The sequence below is a fragment of the Scomber japonicus genome, chromosome 21 (assembly GCF_027409825.1).
Source record: "Scomber japonicus isolate fScoJap1 chromosome 21, fScoJap1.pri, whole genome shotgun sequence".
NCBI classification, from domain to species: domain Eukaryota; kingdom Metazoa; phylum Chordata; class Actinopteri; order Scombriformes; family Scombridae; genus Scomber; species Scomber japonicus.
In genome coordinates this window covers 6,252,546-6,272,014 of record NC_070598.1, presented here as the reverse complement: position 1 = coordinate 6,272,014, position 19,469 = coordinate 6,252,546, and positions in this window count along the sequence as shown.

Sequence of the window (19,469 nt, the reverse complement as noted above, 5' to 3'; positions counted from 1 at the left end):
CTCCTGAACAACCACCCAAAACCCCCAATTACAGCCACCACCCCAAATCAGTCAACCAAAGGGAAAGACTTACCTCAGTACAAAGTCAAGACGTTGCTCAATAAGCTAGCATGTTCACCTTACACAAAACCAGGCTACTTTATTTCCAATACTGATGGCTGTTATTATTCAAACATAATATTAGTCACTAACTCTTCATGGTGAAGGTTTTCCAGCCATATCCATTAAATGAATATATTGTTTGTCATACTGTACCAATTAAGAGTTTAGACACAATTTCTCATTCAAGGGAACATATTAAAGATAATAAATCATCAAAAATCTATTGTTATTATGTGCTCCACTCAAATCTCTTTAACAGGTTTTCAACTTTACCATCTCTATTTGAAACCGCCACATCCACTCCAATTGTCATGCCCTAATGGAAACCTCTTAGTATCAAAAATGAAAGTGCAGGTGATGAATAGCGGTGTCAAAGGCCCCGGTATTACCAGGACGAGGTGAGTGTTTTGTTGATGCCTGGCAGCTTCAAGTATCGTTTAATAAATGACTTGTTCCCTTTTTTTTTTTTTTTTTTTTTTTTTTTTAACAGGCAGTAATCTGTCTGACTCTTGGCGTCTTCCTCTCTATCCGATAATGAGGTGCCTCTAACCTCGCCAAGGGGCTTTTTTTTTTTCGTGGCTGCTCTGCCAAATGTACACTTCTGAACAACTTTTAATTATACTCTGTGGTATGAAAACACACCAGTGGTGGTCTTGAACATTGGTAGGGTGAGTGCCATTTAGATATAATGGCCATGTGCTTTTTTTTTCCTCATATTTTTCATTCATGTCTTTAAGGTGTAAGACCCTTTTAAAAGTTTTTCTTTTTTTTAAGCAGGTGGGCCTTTTTTTCTTGCTGCTACCGCTAATCTAGCCCCCATTTCATGAGTATTGGCAGGTTTATTAAGTGCAAACTGGTGAGGACAATGATAAATAGCATATCAATGGATAAAGAATGACTGATGATAGTCATAGGTTCATGACAAGGCGTTGTCATTAGGAGAGTTCCAATTGATTTTAGAGAGGTCGCTGACATTAATTATGCCTAAGAAAATCCAATGATTAAATCACACCGCCAAGCATGATAAAATTTGAATTATAAGTATGTCACTGAGATTAAATACAGTCGCGCAACTAGTGAATAACACCTGGTGTCAAGACTCAGAGTAGCCCTATATAGAAATTAATGATGTGGATAACCTTTAATGCTCATGAAGATATTACATCGCCAAATAGGTTTCATATGCGCTTAATTATGTTCCCTCTCAGCCTACACCTGAAAACAATCATCTCCAAGCTGCCATGAGCATCTGAGGTGTGTATGTGCTTTTCCTTTAAACACGTGTTCAGCTGTCAAAGAGTAGACTCCCCCATATGCCGTGTTATAGACGTTTAAGCGTGAACACTGCCTTCATAAACACATGGATCATAAAATTTAAGATTCCCTTTAAAAAACGGTGGCTGTGATTTAATTAAGACGACAAAAGAAAGAACCGCAGCGCCAATTGACCGACCGCTTCAGTACAAAAAGAACATTGCTGCTGCTGCTGCTGCTGACTCCAGCTATTCCAGACGGTTTTTAACTTTACCGCAGTTGCACTACTTTTGCCATTTGTTGTTAAAAGTCTGTAATTGTTTTTAACATTGAGGGAACGGGTGGGCTGAGTGGGAGTTGGAGAGAGCAACAAAAGCACCAACAGGCAACAAGGGGGTTTTGGGTTATTTTGGAGCTGGTGGAGTCACAGCTCGAGGTATTTCACCTTTTTTTTTGCAGTTTTCATGGAGAGAAAAAAACACTTGCACAAATTATCATACCATTACCCTTGTGGACTACATTATATAGCCTATCTGGCGAATTGTCTTGGTTTATTAGAGGCATGATGATAAAACGGTGTCATCTGAAATAACTTAGCAGTCTGGGTGTCATTATTGCTCTGAATAATGAAAACAAAAGGCAATATAACTATTTAAATTTGACCATTTACCAACGGGGGGAGTGTTTATTGGAGTTTCAGACGCTATACAAAAAAAGGGCAAAGTTATTATGGGTTTTGGAAAAGACTATTTTGTGGAGAAATACAATGTTTTCTCTTTTATTTTAATTTCTCCAAAGCTGTGACTCACTGTTAAATCATCAACTATGTGAGACTGAGACATGAAAATAAGTATTATGTTTCATTCCTGTCATGAAGTAATTTAAGGGAATCATTTTTACTTTTTTGAGAAATATTAACTGTCAGCATTCTTGCACTGAATTAGATGAGAAGCTAAACTAGCATAAGACTGCAAATGTAACCCATCATAAAACAGCAATTTCATTCCTACACTGTTCTTTGTATGGATTCACTAAATTACATATATACATGTTCATTTTTGACCTAGATAGAGGTGCTGGTTGGTGGATTTTATTGAATTCCTTAGACAGTGTCAAGCTGGCTGTTTCTTCCTGTTTCCAGACTATGTGTTAACCCTCCTGTTGTCCTCATGTCAAGGAAGGAAGGAAGGAAGGAAGGAAGGAAGGAAGGAAGGAAGGAAGGAAGGAAGGAAAGGAGTAAGGAGGAAAAGAGGAAGGAAATAAGGAAAGGAGGAAGGGAGGTAGGTAGGAAGGAAGGAACGGAGTAAGGAAGGAAAGGAGGAAGGAGGAAAAGAGGAAGCATGGAAGGAAGGAAGGAGTAAGAAGGGATGGAAGGAAGGGAGTCAGGAAGGAAGGAAGGAAGGAAAGAAAGGAGTAAGGAGGGGGAAAGGAAGGAAGAAAGGAAGGAAGGAGGGAGGAGGGAGCAAAGAAAGAGGGGAGGAGGGGAAGAACGAAGGAAAAAAGAAAGAAAAAGGAAGGAAGGGAGGAAAGAAGGAACAGTCAAAACAGACAGGGTCAATTTGACCTGGGAGGACGACATGAGGGTTAAGCTAAGTTCTCATCTCACTGCTAGAAAGCGAATAAACACATCTCCCAACATGTTGAACTTTTTTGTTACATATTAGTGAATTAATCTTGTATGTAAAGTCATATTTTATCCCTGAGTCTCCTTTGTTACTGAATGATTGGGAGGGGTCACTCTGCTTACAAGAGCTACTAGCCCGTCCAAGACGCCCATTACCTGAGAATTAATGGAGCATTTTAATATCTGAAGTTATGGTGTGAATGTTGCTTCAAAGGCCTTGCACAGCCTGCTAAGAATAAAGCTTGGAGGGGAAACCAGAGTCTCTAGTTTTACAGGGTTAAAATGACTTCTTTTTAAAAGTGACAATATTTAACATGGTTTCTTGTATGGACTTTCAGACAGCCGTAAAGGTTGAACCATAACTTTTAAAATTCAGTCTGTAGTACACTTTTTTTTTTTTTTGTCTGCGTATAACACGGACACCCACACGTTCCTCTTATCAGAATCAGTATGCAGAACTATATCCAACAGTGGGAAGCATCCTCCCTTCCTCGGAGATCAAACAGGATGCTTCCATTCCTCTATTCTTGCCTTCTGTCAGAAGGGCAGAGCCTGCGTTAGACGGCCTCTTTATCTTCCCCCTCAGCCACCCAGACAAGGCGATGGGCTGTGTCTGTTGACAAATGCTTCACTTGTTACAGATAACAGAATATTGTAAACAGGAAATGGCCGGTGGGGCAAGTCATACAAATGTCCCGAAACCTAAGATTCATTCATAGTGAGATCATAGTGTGATCCAATCGACAGGAAACACAACTTTTCATTGAATATGCTGTTTTTTTCAATCTATTTCCCATCAATGGCCTGACATGCCCTTTAATCACAAGTACACAAGCCACTATTCTGATATTTAATTCATAATTTTAGTCATTTATGAAGCTAAAATACCACAAACTTGCTGGTTTCAACTCCTCAAATGTGACAATTTGCTGTGATTTGTGTTTTAAAGCATTGTACATTTAATGTTTTTGGAGTTTGAACTATTGGTCAGACATCACTTTGAACTTTTGGGGAACTGTGATGGGCATTATTTTCTCATATTTTAAAGACTAATGTATTTATTTAATCTGGCTTTTATTAGGGCCCGAGCACTGACCAGCACGAAGCCTTATTGTATCTGTAAACTGACATGCGCGGGGTGGCGAGGGCCCGTTCATCGCTGCTTGCAGCTTTAATTATTATTATTATCATTAAAATTAAACAATTGTTTGACTAATTACCCATATTCATTAATAATGACAATGAATAATAATGAATAAGGTTATAGTGTGAAGCCAGTTCATTTGTCTTGGGCCCAGATACATATGGTTAAGTAGATCATTAACAGTATAGTAGTCATATCTTTTATTAATATAACTAAAAGTAGCAATACTATTTTCAGAATAACACACTTAAAAGTATCCAAAGCAAAATTACACATTTTGCAGAACCCCTCCCCCCCACACTTCAATATGTAAGTAGCATTGTACTGTTGTGGCTAGTGAAGTGGAGCTAGTTTTAATATGCAGTTCAATAGTTCAGGCCTGTAACGAGGAGGTCAACCTCCCTCCAAAGGGTCACGAGATAAATCTGCGGGCTGATGAGATCATTAACGGGACACAAAAGAAAAATAACTGTACAAATCTATATTCATTATTTGAACTTTTTCATCATCTTTCCTTATTTTGTTAAATGTTGATTAGTTCTAACACATTTAAACTATCTCGACTCTGCTACTCTGTCTAAACTACTTCCATATCCACAGTATAATAATTTTATGTTAAATCTTAATTGCAAAGCAACCAGCAGCTATCAGATAATAAAGAGTACAATATTTCCCCCTCACAAATGTAGTGGAGCAGAAGTACAATAAAGCAGCATGAAATGAAAATACTCAATTTCCAGACACAAATAGTCGACTTGCAGCTTCATTGCACCTCAAACCACCTTCGAACTCGATTCGATCAATATTGTCCCCATGTGTCTTACACCAGGATTAACTCCGGGATTTTCAATGCTGGCAGTGAAATGTAATTAAGATCCTTATATTCCTACAGAAATCTCCTAGGCAGCCTTTTACATAGCAGGCAAATATGTTGCTTTGTATCTTTCATCACTAGGCGATACTGAAGCACGTCGTCAGGTGGCCGCCGCTGGTTTTTTTGTCAGCTACTCAGTGTTGCATGAGATGAGAGGAAGCAGGCACACACTATAATTACATTTCTATGGCGAATCCTGAGAGCGTACTCTTGTTGTTGATGGTGATTGTGATTGTTGTTGGTATGATGCAGACAGAAGAATGATGACACCCCGAGCACATTAACCTTCATTAGTGGGTTGACCAGGGCTGGTCGGTTTAAATGGAGTAATTACTGGTGACACAGTGATGATTAATGGTAACGAATGGTACTAATGAGTGCATCTGTCAAATATATGTGAAGATTCCAGCTAACCTTTCCTCTCCGACTCTTTGGTGACATCTGAAAGCTTAACGATGAGTGTAACTGTTTGTTCGACTTTATACTTGAGAGTGCCACCTCGATCACATTTTCTATCAATGTATTTAGGAAAGAAAACATTTTTAATGAGCGTAACTGTCAAATGGAAAATTGTTCATTCAGAAAAATGCTCACGGATAATCAGTCAAAAGTTTGGACACACAAAATCTTTGACATTTATTATGTGTAATTCGTTTTCTCTGCAATTTCAATTAATCAGTCTTTATCTTTACAACAAAAAGTTATCTCAAGGCACTTTACACATAGAGCAGGTCTACACTGTACTTTTATTTTATTTTATTTAACCCTCCTGTTGTCCTCGAGTCAAGGAAGGAAGGAAGGATGGAAGGATGGAAGGAAAGATGGAAGGGAGGAAGAAAGAAGGAAGGAAGATTGGAAGGAAAGGAGGATGGGAGGGAGGAAGAGGGAAGGAAGGGAGGAAGGAAAGGAAAGGAAGGAAGGACAGGAAAGAAGGAAGGACGTTAACAGGGAGGAAGGAAGGGAGGAAAGGAGAGAGGAACAAGGAAGGAAAGGAGGAAGGAAGGAAGGATAGAAGGAAGGAAGGAAGGAAGGAAGGAACAGTCAAAACAGATGGGGTCAATTTGACCCGGGAGGACAGCAGGAAGGTTAACTTAATTTAAAGAGACCCAACACCCCCCCTCTACCCATCACCAAGCACTTGGTGACAGCAGCAAGGAAAAACTCCCCTTTAAACAGGAAGCAACCTCAAGCAGAACCAGGCTCTAATCTCCACCCAGGAGTAAGAGTGAACAATAATAATATTAGAACAGCTCATCCAAATTACACGAAAAAAAAAAAAAAAGTTGTTGGTCCATGAACTCCAGCAACATTTTTATGGTAAAGATCAGCGTCTTCTTTATGTAATGACCCAAAAGTGACTTGAAGGATAAGATCGTATGGGTTTAATCTATTAAAGTTTTATTACTGGTTAATTTGCATATTTGTAAAATAAAAAAGTCAGTGATATAAACTCACCAGGGGTTTATCTTAAAACACAACAACAATGTAAAATAAAATATCAAAATAAACATGAATATCATTAACACATTACAAACTAAAATAAAGCAAAAATGATTATAACAAATTTATTATAGCAACAGATCTAACTACTACATGTATGCTGGTGTTTCACCTTCTTTCAGATCTAGTTTTGATTTTCCAGGTTTTGATTTTCTGTGTTGATTCACTCTAGTGTGACAGCCAGCATCTGTTTTCAGCAACAAAAAAAAAGCTTTAATAATCTACCGTACACTGCCTGCTCAGCACCAGCACCAGCACCAGCAAACACACACAGTTAGCAACTAGCTGCTGAACATATTTGAACATTTAGCAACATCAGAGTCAGATATCTCCCAGAGGAGTCGGTGGAGACAAAAACTGGACTGAAATTAATTTGGTAATGAGTTTCATGTCGGCTTAAATAGTAATAATATGTCAGTGTTGTGTTCTGAGCTGCTTTCCGCTGCCCCAGAGAGGCCAGAAGAAGAAAAAAAAGACAGAAAAACAGCTACAGCAGGTTAAAAGCTAAGTGCTAATGTTGACTAAACATGATCACACTCAGGACTCACAATGTGCAACCCCGCTGTCTCTAAAGGGTTTTATCTCTAAATCTCTCTACATTTAAAAATCTGCCCTCACTGCATAGACAGGGGGAGTTAATGTAACGCTGTATTCAGATATGCAAGCAAGATGCTGCTGAATGTATTTCTCTCCCTGTGATGCAATAGCGATGAAACATGGGCAGTCGTGGCCGTGGTGGGTGGTTGACAGTTATGTCCATATTGACTTATGGTGCCATTAAGAACAAAAGCTCCACTCTGCCAGAAGAGACATGACAACAGTATCGCCACAGATCTGACGGGAGCACACATCTTTCCAGTGTCATCTCTGACCTCTATATCTCTTAGCTCAAGATAGATGCATTTTCATGCCTGGCTTCAGGCTCTAATAGTCCATTGATTCATTCGCTATATGGCCCAGAGTCAGCCAGGTCTCTGATTATTTATTTTCCTCTCGAAAACACTCTCCCCTCTCTCTCTCTCTCATCTGTCTTATTAAAATGTAATGGCAAACAAAACCCCAGTCTCTCACTATCTGATGGTGCAGAGAAAAACAATTTTAAGGGATTCGCGACGGTTTATAACCCATGGTTCCAAGAGGAGAGAACACAAGAGGTCTTAGATGAGATAGACCTCCAAATCAATCACTACCGCCAGTGGACTCCTCACATTGATGCTGATACTGATTGACAGACCTCAGATCTTCTCAGCGCCTGTCAAACAGCCAACCCCTGACCACCTGCTTCGACTAGACTCTGGGGGGGGGGCCTGCTGGGATGAGGTTAGTGTGAAATTTTGGGGTTTTCATACTTCGTCTACGAGGACAATTACAGAGAGGAAAAGAAGACGTTTTGGGTCGCGCTAAATACAAGATATAATTTACCAGGAATTGATTAACGTCTTGCAACAGTTTAAGTCCCCAGTTGGAGAAAAACATAAACCAGCAGCCTCTGAATCTTTCATAGGGATTTTTTTTTTCCCTCGTCAACATAATTTGGGCTTTTTCTGTGGAATGTTACTTATATACTCGACATGCTGGCATGCGATCTGAAATTCTTACGCATAAATGGTTTTTCCAGACTACTTTTGCAGCAGGCGGTGTAGGAGTTTGGCCCCTTTACATTCAAAGGAGGAGAGGGGGAAGGGGGGGGGTAGCTAACCACATTGTTTGGGGCGCGTCCAGGCAGTCTTGAAATGAGAGATGAGAGAAACCTGTGTCCTTAATGCCCATCTATCAGTGCGGGAGCTCCCTGGAGGGTGGAATAGTTAACTTAATTGAAACCTTTAATTTGGAGACAGAAAAAAAAAAAAGAAGTTGGGATTGATGTGGAAAGCATTGACTTTGAAAGGCTGCTCTTTATATCTTCTTTATATAGTAGAAAAAGAGTGAGTGAGGAGTGCAATCTGATCATTTGCCTTTAGTGGCTCGAGATGTTGTCAACAGAAAGCTAAATAAACTAAAACTCACACAGGAAAGACTAATTGCTTAACTATTTTTTTAGTATATACACACATCCATAATGAAATTTCATTGATCAAATGCTTGTTGAGATTGTTTCCTAATTATAAAAAGTGTTTTTTAATTAGCGTATTATTGTTACAAGCCCAGCTCAAATGAATTCAAACAAAAACAGAGCTACTAAGAATATCCCCCATTTAGTTTTTTGGCATGTTAAACAGCAGTATGGTGTATTGTGTTGGGTCCTTTTTTTTTTTTTTTTTTTTACATCTAACATAATTAAAGGGTGGTTTCAAAGACAACTTCATCTAACCCATGCAAAACTCAATAAATACTGTCAGCCCATTTCCTACAGTACATAACTGCTATGTTGATATTACTGCTTTTGAGTAACAGTTTCCTCTAAGTTATAACAACCAGGAGATTTGTTTTCCAAATGCAAAATTCATAGGCGTGAGGCTTTCATGCCAAGCATAACATCCACATGTAATAATCCCAGACTGTGCACAAGCAGAAATAATAAACAAAAATAGATGACAATTTCTACAAAGAAACATCTGATGTTTTGAAATGCAGATGGTTGCTACTGGCAACATAGCAATGGATACTGCAGGAAAATCCTTTTTGAGGGTGGTTTATTTCTCTTCCAAGACTTGTTTATGATTATTTTATGTATATATACTGTTAAGCAAGTCACAGGAAAAAGGCTGGGGTTATTTTTGGGCATTAAATCCTTTATCTATAGTTTCTACAGTCTTCCCTTTTAAAAGGATGTTTGAAATGTTAAGTTGTAATATGCACAAAACAATAAAGCCTGCAGCGAGATAAAAAACCATGACATTGTGCTATAGTCATATATTCTATATCCAAGTTCAGACCACGCTTCAACCAGTGCTGAATTTGGCACACACTGAAACACTTCACTGCCCACATCTAACCTACATCTGTGTGGTATAATCTGCTGATAACCACTGCTTCCCAGTCACCCTGCCAGATGAACCTGACATAATGCTATATTGAATCATACTCCGCAGCGTACATGCAAAGGACAGAGGCTAAAGTATTAATGAATGTGTTCCCAGAAAGGCCATGTGTATTTTGGGGCTTTCTTGTTCTTAGTCTTGTCTACAACCCCTGTGACAAAAAAAAAGGTTAATTGCCGTCCCTGCGAACAAGTCAAAAGACGGTTAAATTGGCCAAATATGTCCAGAACAGAGCCTTCCCCGAGGCTAGACCTGAATTAGGACAGAGCAAAACAATAACAGTAAAGCCGTGGATGAGACAGGATACTGTATGTTATACACAAGTGTTGCTCAGCTGCTCTTTTCTTCCTCTTACTTTTTCATATACTTCAGTAGCACAAGGTCAAACTGGTTTTAAGCTGGCAGAGATAAACTGCCTTAATAAGGATGGTCAGAATTACAGAGGGGGACTCCTTAGAAACACCAAGTATATACAGTATACTATTCTTGGTATACCACAATCTCCAGTTAGGCCCTGCAGTTTATTGCAGGAGCAATAAATTGGCACCGCATTCAAGGTTATGCTGGGTTAGCTTATATTATTGTATGTTTGGTTAGATGAAAGTTGCATTGGGTCAACATACAAATAATATATGGAAATTAAAAAAGAGGAAACATGAAATTACCTGCAGTCAACAACTGAAAATAGTATTAGGTTTTCGGTATCAGTCTGGCTGCCAGTGTCTGAAATTACCACTGTTCCTGTGAGGCATGCTGCCTGAGGCAAATTAGGTCTCCAGGACAGTGTTATGGAACACAATAGACACAATACATCCATCACTGTTGGCACTGGCTCCAAATCCAAATTGCAATGGTGTATCCACAGCAAGAGGCACCTGTTGCTAAGGCCACTGTCCTGCCTTGCAGAGAGCTGACATGAAACATCTGCCTTTTATAATAGAAGCAAAAAGAACCAGCACGAAGGAACACCGTCACCTGGGGCTTATTGGGACACCCAGTTTCCTGCAGAAGCTGCAACTGCCGATGGCGTTTTTCGGTCCCAATCAATTCTGCCATTACACAGGTGGCCAACGACTGGGCTGAGAATTTCCTCGGGCTTGTTTTTGTTTGCAAATTTAGAAAAGAGGTTCTGACCCTGAGGATAATTTATTGTGTACAGTAAAAAAGAAAAAGAAAAAAGAGGGCAGTAAATTTAAAAAGGACCCTAATAGTCGGCCATTTATCAAAGGAACACTTGACTGCTTAGCTCGACTTTCCATTAGTGTTAGCCTGCAGCACATTTCCTGTCAAGGATTTTGTTGGATATTCAGCCTTAAAATTGTTTAGGTTTTAAATCCCTGCTGAGAATTATAATTACTGTGGCATCATCTCCATAGGAGGTAGATGGGAAGTACCTGAAGGTTAAACGTCTTTCCACATGGCTATTCATGAGCTAAACGGTAAGACTAAAAATAACCTGAATACTGTATGTAGATTTTTAAAAGATCAAGATATTCATACTCATATTCAGTACGCTAAAATCCTAATCACCTCCCAACATGGCTGAGGGTTTGACACATCACCACGTTTAACAAAAGACACTCAGGTCCTTTCAAATGGAAATAGCAGAGCTTTTCTCTAGGGATCAATTCTCTCTCACTCACCCTCTCTCTCCCTCTGTGTCTCTCTCTCTATCTGCACCTCTGTTTGACATTATCCATAGGCAAATTCCTGGCGGATGGATTTAGGCAGTCACTTCTTCAGCTGAAAGGACACTCACTTAATGACATCATGGGCAAACATAATCTACAACACCAAGCACAGCACATCCCAAACATAAACAATCTGGTGGGAATAAAAGTGCTCAGTTTAATTGTTATCAGCTGTGACAAAAACTGGTTGCTGCTTTCCAATGTGTACATTCATTAAAATGTTCCATATCAAGGCACTTACTGTCACCAATATCACATTCATCCCCTGAAAAATTAATGTTTTTGCATACAGGAAGCAGCAGTGGATTATAAATGGATGGCTAAACCTTTAAGCAGTGGATGCTAATAACAATACACTGTGTATTAAACAATGTAGGGAGTTGATGCTGTTGTATATGATGGGTACTGGTTAAAAAGTCACTGTTGAAGTATTATATTATAAATCAGCTGTTTTCTGACTGTTTGAAATCTTGTCTAAAGTTCACAGTATGAAACAAAACTGCAAAACATTTAGAAACTAGAAGTAATGACACAATCTTTCAACACTGACAGATGCAGAAGGAGCCCAAAACAAATTCAAACCCAAAGAGACTTTCAAGTTTTTAAAGTTTTGTTCAGCTTCAGCTTGGTTTACTATAACTATCTTTAAGAGGTATATGGATGAGGAGGAGCTGTGTTAATGGGTCGGTTTTAAAAAAATAATTTGACACCAGGTGAATAAATGGGTTTCGGGAATTTTCAAACTTGGAAACTTTCCATGGGAATTAACGGGAATTAACAGGAATAAACCGGGAATTTACTAAACTGAAGGTATGTTCTTATTAGGGAAAAACAACTAGATATCATGCAGTACAGTTGAATATCTATGCTATCACATGCTCACATAGCACATTGTTTACTGCAGGGCTACTGAGACCACGCCCCCTACATGCACTGTGCCATGCACCCAGCTTAACTTCCCACGGAAATTTACCAGGTTTTTTTTCTCTCAGGTTCAAAATAAATCTAATCTAATCTAATTAAAAATCTAATTCAAAAATCTAATTCAAAGAGATCTGTCTTGTTATTACGTAAAACTTTCAACACATCAGTACCAACATCGAGTGTAACATGTAGCATAGATCTAATCTTAGCTTTTAGTAATTTTCTATGTGTTTTGACATTTTTTAAAGCACCCAGGCTCCTCTGATATCTTAAACGTTCTCACATCTCACAAGTGTGTGACCCACGGTTATGTTGAGCATATTAACATACAACCCCACATTCTCATTAATTTTATTATTTGGGTTTATTACTCTGTTAATTCCACATATGTTCATTCACTATAAAAGCTGTAATATTATTGTAGGTTAATTTATGGTTATTATACTGTAAGTAAAGCTCATACAGGCACTTTGGGCAGCTTCGGGGTCCTGAGGGTAACGTGTTAAAGGGCATATATTCCCAGGTAAATAAAAATTGTGAAAATATGCAAAAAAAAAGGAGTGACACAGATGTATAATGCATGAACTATTGGTAATGTAAATATGAGATTTATATGGGAGTTTTGCAAGTTAATTGAAACAGCGCAACAGCTAGTAAGCTAGCAAGCACCGAACTTGGGGGGGACAGAGCCTTCTCCGCTGCCGCCCCCCACCCTCTGGAATTCACTCCCCAAACCCATCATATACTGTACAGACCCCCATACCTTCAAATCACTCCTAAAAACACACCTTTATAAACTGCTCTTTATCCTCTTTTCATTTTATGTCTTTTTTACTTTGTTCCATATTTTTGGTGTTCTCTGAAAGCGTCTTTGAGCACTTGTAAAAGCACGTTATAAATCAAATGTATCATTATTATTATTATTATAATCTGCTAATGAGGACATCTGTAGCCTGCTAGTTGTGAGAGTGTGTAAAAGTAAAGAAGCAACAAATGGTTGAGTTGATCATTTTAATACGTGACTGTGCAATGTTTCTGCTTCGTGAAATATGCTCTTTGCTCTTTTTTAATAAGGTTACTTCAACTTTCTAGCCTTGGTGTGTGTCCTGAGTTTTGGGATGTGTGAATGAACGACCACTGTCTTGACCCTGTAAGTGTTCGTGTGTGTCCTGAGGAATGCTCTCATTGATTATATTAAAGGGGAGACAAGGTAAAAGGCTTGGGGTCTTTTAAAGGGCAGGATGTGGTTAAGTGCCAGTTGATCCTTTATGGCTTAAGACCGCTACTTTCCTGTGTCCTCCTGGAGATGTGTGACCCTCGTGTGACATTACTTTAAGGTAATAAATATGTATGTGTATGTAACTGAATGTGTTGTGGCCACATAGGTAATATAAGAATTTCAGGTTATTTAGGTTTGTTCTTTGCTTGTTGAGGAGCTGATGTCATTCTATGTTTAGGGTATTCAATTAAAATTCATTGAGGTCCAATTTGTGGACAAATGAAGGTCCAGAAAGTCATAATGTCCGTGTTATTTGTCAGTACCTTGAAGTAGCATCGTAGTTACATCAGCATCTGTGTCTAGTAGGTAGATTGTAGACTGTCAAATAAGTACAGTAGAATTCATTTATTAGTATTTACACTGAACTTGTGGGATTTAAATTAATAATAAATTAATAAAAAGAGGATACATACATTTTCTTCTCTTATATTAAATAATAATAATGGCATTTTAAAATACATTTTATTGTGATTCTTAAATAAAAGTGCTTAGTTTTAGAAAAATGAAAAATAGTCCCTTTTTACTTTTAAACTTAACCATAAAATTAATTTCACATTTATTAACTTTATAATAAAACATCTCTTTTCTCTGTTTGTATCTCACAGACAGTCGATTCTCTCCACATGTCCAACTGCAGGGATGTGATTGGCTAATTAGCATCAAGATTCACTACACTCAGTGGTCTGTTGCTCCACTTTTACCTTAATAGCTGGAGAAGCTGCGCCCGTTAAAATAGAAACGCTCAGGCAGAATTTAACAATCCTCAATATTTCATCAGTTACAGGTCCGATCCGCCTGTTAGTGACCTCTGCTCTATGTGTTTGCTGCCTCCTTAAAGCTGCAGTTGGTAACTTTGAGAAGAGAGAGGACTTAGCATCAAATTTGAAAAAGTACAACTTTCAGATCCCTCCCCCTCCCTCTCCGCTGCACTCCTGCCCTGCCTCCAAAGCCCCTCCCCCAGACGAGGCTGACGTGCATGCGGTGGTTGTTGCTGCGCCATTACTTTCTCTACGCTCCTGAAGCCGCTCTCGGAGATATGAGCTTGACCGAGCTGAGGAGGAAGGGGGAGGGGCCTGTAAGGAGGAAAGGGGAGGGGCCTGTGTGCGTGAGCAGTGATCGACAGCTGTCAGACACTCCATCAGACACAATCCTGGCTCTGATTGGAGCAGTAGGCGGGGCTAAATGAGCCTGTTTTTTTTTTTGTTTTTTTTTACAGTTTCATGTAATGCTGTCTTTACATAGTGACAGTCTTAGCAAAAATGACAAAAAGTTACTTTTATAAGACTTACCAATTATAACTTTAATGTTTAATCTTCAACCTAGTCGTGTTTTGTGTATTATTTCAGGATTTTCAGAAAATTTCCACAATGTGTGTTTTGAGGGTTATTTTATGTTTGCATGTTTTAAGCAGACGTTCAGTAGACTTCCTGCTGCATGTAACCACGTTAGACTGATGCTTTTGTGTTTCTGTATTCTTTTTAGACAACAACAAAAGAAAAGAAGAAATTATTTCCAACTTATGCACGCCTGCAAGTTCCTTTTGTGTCTGAATGGTGCAACAAATATTGGACTCACCACTGGGATGATTAATGTCGTGCTTGGTGTGACAAGAACGCGGACGGAGGATTTCCTTTGATTGACAGCAGGAGCACCGGGCCCTCAGGAGTGCGGCTACATCAAACACAATAGATCTGGAGGAGCTGGCAGCGACTGTGCCTCAGACTCAGACACTACGGCTCTTGCAACTGGATCAGCTCAAAGAGGAGGTGTGAGTGGAAGCTAAAAATCCAGAGCAGGAAATTAACGATATTGTGATACACCACATTTAGAAAAATGAACGTGATCTCCACTTCAATCAGGAACACTATGTTGCTGCAATAACTGGCAATCAAGTACTGTTGAATTTGAATGTAAATCATCTCCTAGTATCTTCAAAGAGTGAAAGGAAACATGATGGACTGGCTCAGTGCCCACAAACTTGAGACAGAGACTGAAAAAAGCATATTGCCTTATTATAATGACAATATAACAAATGGAGGCCTTATGTTTATGTGACACACCAAAAATAGAATGACTTCATAAATACTAATGCAGGTGGAGGTTGGAGGAGTGGTGGGGAGATTTATAGCAAAAAAAAAAGAGCATGCTTTAGTGCTGGCATAGGTGTATTGTGGAGTTTTTGGATTGGTGTTCCTCTTGAACCAGTCAGCACTACTCCAAAGGTTTTATTCTATCTATCATGGCAAAGATATGGTTCTCTGTATGACTACCAGCTTTTTGACAAGAAATGTATCTAAGGCAATCCAATCTGCCAAAAAAGATTCTGGTAAATTCTGGAAATCTTTGACACCCAAATTGTTCTGAGTCACCGAAACAAATTGGCACACGTAGGAAATGCCATCTGTCCACACTAGAAAAATGCCACTTTCCTGGCAATAGTACTGTCATGCACCACTGTTAAATGGAGCCCCTCGGGGTCCAACTATTGTCCTGCAAATACACTTTGATGGCGGATAATGTGTTTCAGTCAATGCACTTTGACACTGATGTAAAACGAAAAAGCACCTTCCCTCACATGGCGGTGAAGACTTGCAGGCAAGAGCTGTGACAGGATGAAATGAAACTGTAGCAAGCTTTCTGTTCTCATTTCAGTCATACTGAGGTGATGCTGTGCCACATTGTGTTTAAAAGCTAGTTTTTTATAATATATGTGAAGTGTGACAATCATTTCTGTGGATTATTTTCATCAGTTATGTAAATGAAGAATAAAAAAAGGAGAGAGTTTTTAGCGTTATCTTAACAGATGGCAGAGTTGCTGGTTTGGTCTACTTTAGTTCTGACTGAAATAACTCAACAGCTTTCTCATCGATTGCTCTGACATTTTTTTGTACATGTCATGGTTCCCAGATGAAGATGAATCCTACTGACTACTTTGGTTATCCCTTGACTTCTCAACATTTTCAGTCCGTCCAGTGAAATATCTCAACGTCTACTTAATGGATTTAGTACAAATATTCACATTTCCCCTACATGTGGAAAACATTTGTTCTTATCATGGGACGCATTTGTGTAAATTAGCGTCTATTGGCATCTTTACTTAACCTTTGTGTCGTCCTCCTGGGTCAAATTGACCCTGTCTGTTTTGACTGTTCCTTCCTTTCTTCTTTCCTTCCTTCCTTCCTCCCTCCCTCCCTTCTTTCCTCTGTCCTTCTTTCCTTTCTCCCTCCCTCCCTCCCTCGTTCCTTCTTTCCTCCATCCCTCCTACCTTCCTTCCTTCTTTCCGCCCTCCCTCCCTTCCTCTTTTCCTTTCTCTCTCCCTCCCTCCCTCCCTCATTCCTTTTTTCCTTCCTCCCTCCTGCCTTACTTCCTTCTTTCTTTCCTCCCGCCCTTCTTTCCTTTCCTCTCTTCCTTCCTCATTTTCTTCCTTTCTTCCATTCCCATCATTATACTTAACGCTAAACTAGTGAACATAGTAAACACACCTGTTGAACAGCATTGTCATTGTGATCATGTTAGCATGCTGATGATGCTCAGCTTCATGGTGTTTTAGACCAAACGCATAGTGAAAGAAGCTAGCTAGTAACAGAAGGCACCAACCATGCACATATCACAATACATGTGGAAAACATTTGTACTTATCATGGGACACATTTGTGTAAATTGTGCATCTTTAATTAACTTATGTATGTAGGTATGTAATCACACTATAATCATGAAATATTTGCTAATCATTTGGTCTGATCACACCATCACAGAGCTGTTAGCATATTAAACCCATATTAGGTTTTTCTAACTGTGTTATTGACCCTAAAATTATAAAAAAGAATCTTCCTAAAAACATCTCAAACATTTTCACACACAATTACCCTAATTGTTTAATTAATGCTCATATTTCTTAGTTGTATTACCCTACTTCTCTGAGCATAAAGAAGCAATGTTATGAGGTTTTGGCATCAACAGGACATTAAGTGCTTGTAATGATTTTTATTTCAGTCATATCTTGCCAATGGCACTGAGTACTGTGAACATATCACAAGAAAACAGTGGGAAACAAAACCAAAGTGACCTAGATGTGGCGTTGCTTCACTATAACTTTGAATTATACCCTCTCTCTACAGTTCTGTCAGCTCCTGTTTGACAACTCCTCCTTTGAAGTGGCACTTAAAAAAAAAAAAAAAAAGAAAAAGAAAAAAAAGAATCTCCCAGGTTTCTTCCAACTATTTCATTTGGTTTTACAGCATATACCAGTTCAGACATAACTGCAAGAACCCAACAGAAAACCACATTTCTTCATGTCATGTTAGTATTTCCGGTGAACTAAATAGGATGAAAAGTGTCTGGTACATTGGTTTTCTAATGAATCTTTAATGGGAATCATATTTGTTGTGAATAACTTGTACTCAGAGACACTGTTTGCTGCAAATAAGTGTGCTGGGTGGTTTCTACATATTCAGCCTGAACAAAAAGAAAAGACACATCAGAGTCTCTCTCATCCAATGCATAGTGATTCATCACACTGAGTAATACAATACTCGCTCATTTGCATATTTGATGCTAATGTGGTGTTTGTTTGCGGTAATGAGCACTTGTAATTGGATTTTAATTCATTATACAAGGAACGGGCTATTGGTGCAAAAGATTTCTGCTGTATTTATGTCAGTGAAGGCATCAATCTTAATGTCGGTGTGTTTTAGTGTGCTGAAAGGTGTTTCTTGTTTCCAGCGAGGTCTCAAACTAACCCGATGGAAAAACCTCTTCAACTAGCTGTTTAGGGCTTGTCTGAGACTCGGTTCAATCAAATTAAAATTATTCATCCCTCACATTTAAGCATCTCCTCGCTTTGTGTTGCAATTCATGCATCATTTGTATGTACAATGAATCCTCCTGTGGCGCTCAATCGATGTAGCCACACAGCTTCCAGCGGCTGTTAGATGAATATCTCACACACACACACACACACACACACACACCTCCCCTCCCCTCCCCTCCGCCGCCACTTGAGAGTTTCAGCAACATCAATGAAACGCAACCAGAGGAGCCACATTGTGCCATGTAAATGAAATCATTGTCTACCACTCCTGTAGCCACAAAAGAGATTGTATTTAAAACCTGCTGGGACACTTGAGACAAGAGATAACCAAAATTAGTTGCCAGTGATAGTAAGACCACCATGGTACTGGATGGTGATATCGGAGGGGGAGTGAACAAGTGGAATTTCATTTAATTTTAATTATGCGATATCATTTTTTAATTGGGGACAACACGTGAATCTAGGGATTGCATTGTCACAGTAAAACCTTTTCTATTTCTAATTATAGTAACTGCTCCTTAAATTTTATATATTCTGACAATGCTTCATTAGAATTAGCTCTTAAATCCCACACTCCTGTTTAATATTTTTTTTTGCCATGATAGACACCTTGTAAAAGCTTGTTGACAACCCTACTCTTAATTATAAGCGTCTTTTCGTGGCATATTACCTCCTCTTGTGATCATTTACTGGACTTTTTTTTTTTTTTAATTCTTTGGCGAAGTGAATCCAAATATAGTACTATAATCTACTTGAAATGTGCACAAGCACCAGTAGCCTGGAGCTATGGAAGATTAGTCCCTGAAATACCCTGAATGCAGCTTGACAGGACCTCAATTTCTAAGAACCATACATTGTTGCGATCAATGATTTGACACTCACGGTCCACAACTAAAGCTGAAACAATCATTTGCTTCAAAGCACTTTCTATTTGATGTCATTGAGTCATTGTGGGACTTTCTTGCCAAAGTAAATGTCTTGTACTTTTAATAACTCTTGACAAAAAAGTGATGAAGCGATTAAAAGATATACTTAAAAAAGGAGAACTCTCCAATCAGGACAGTAATACCAGTCAAAAACCTGCATAAATCATCTTATCTTGGCACTGCTTTTCATTCCTTATTATCTTTCCTTATGCTTTTAATTTTTATTATATGTATGCATCAGACACAAATCTTTGGGTAAGACAGTCACATATACTCAAATGTACAGATAACACAATGTGTCAAGTCTTAAAATCTGGCGGTATACCCCTTTAAAACACTTCTAAAACCCTTTTTTCATCG